Source organism: Austrofundulus limnaeus, unplaced genomic scaffold (assembly GCF_001266775.1).
Source record: "Austrofundulus limnaeus strain Quisiro unplaced genomic scaffold, Austrofundulus_limnaeus-1.0 Scaffold323, whole genome shotgun sequence".
NCBI classification, from domain to species: domain Eukaryota; kingdom Metazoa; phylum Chordata; class Actinopteri; order Cyprinodontiformes; family Rivulidae; genus Austrofundulus; species Austrofundulus limnaeus.
In genome coordinates this window covers 196,473-197,916 of record NW_013952725.1, presented here as the reverse complement: position 1 = coordinate 197,916, position 1,444 = coordinate 196,473, and positions in this window count along the sequence as shown.

Here is a 1,444-nt window from a genome sequence, read left to right as displayed (position 1 = left end):
GGGCAGGGGGTACATATCAACTTGTCTCAGAGACCAAGTAAAACAGAAGCATTTCTGGGGAGGTCAGCTGGTTCAGCATGGCATGCAGAGCCTTGAGCTGAATACTTTTGTCACTTGAACACTGCTCTTCAGCAGTCCTTGAGACTAGTTTTTAGAAATGGCAGCTCTCTTTTAATACATTTCCAGCTGATAATCAAATAAAAATTGCAAAATGTTTAACTTCTTTGCATTTTTACAGTTGAAACAAAAATACTTCAAACTGAGTTTTAACTTTACAAAATTAAATTCTTTCGGCCATTTCTCTGAATAATCTTTACAGCTGAACAGCAGCAGCTATCTCAAACTTTTACTTAAAGGAAAAAAATTCTAGCTTCACTTCGATGAAATATCTGGTATGATGGGAGGTGGGCGGAGACACAAAACAAAAAAATGTGCATGGCCAGGAATACAGTTTATAAACTGTGCACTTTAAATAAGCTGTAATTGATCAAAACTGGTCCTTCAAGTCATGGTCACAAACATTCTGAAAATTCATGTATTTTTGTCAATTTAATGGATATTCTTTGACAAAAGCAGTCACACCACATACAGTGGGGGGGGGGGGGGAGTATTTAGTCAGCCACCAATTGTTCAAGTTCTCTTAAAACTCTCTTAAAAGATGAGAGAGGCCTGCAATTGGCATCATAGTTAGACCTCAAGTATGGGAGACAAAATGAGAAAACATCTAGAAAATCACATTTTAAAGCATTTATTTGCAAATTATGGTGGAAAATAAGTATTTGGTCAATAACAAAAGCTATTCGCAATACTTTGTTAAATATCCTTTGTTGACAATGGCAGAGATAAAACGTTTTCTGTAAGTCTTCTCAAGGTTGACACTGTTGCTGGTATGTCGGCTGTTACATCCTATGTGGTGTAACTACAAAGAGATGAGTCTGATAGGAACTTCATGCTTCTTTTTTATTTGCCTCAACAGCAACAGAACATACAGGTTATTCAGTTCTCCCTGTTTTTACAACGCTTATTGCCGCGTCTTGCTTACGTACATACGTCTCAACTACGGTGTCTCGAAATGACCAAAATACATAACATTGGCCCATTCCTCCATGCAGATCTCCTCTAGAGCAGTGATGTTTTATGAAGCCATTTCTTCATTGCCCTGGCATTGTGCTTAGGATCATTGGGCCTCATGCCAGAATCGTTCGTACGCACAGATTTGTTCTTAAGTTGTGCGTACGAGTGATTTAGGAGAATTTGTGGCATTCACCAATGTTTTCATATTCTAAGATTTTTTTCAGATACGAACAAAATTCACGAGTGGTCCAGACCTGTCGTATATTTTACGAGCAGTCAGTCTGCTGCCTAATAACTTTATATTTCGTTAGTTTGAAGATAATTTGAGTTGAAAATAAATTACACTCTATGATTATGTTGACAATAGGCT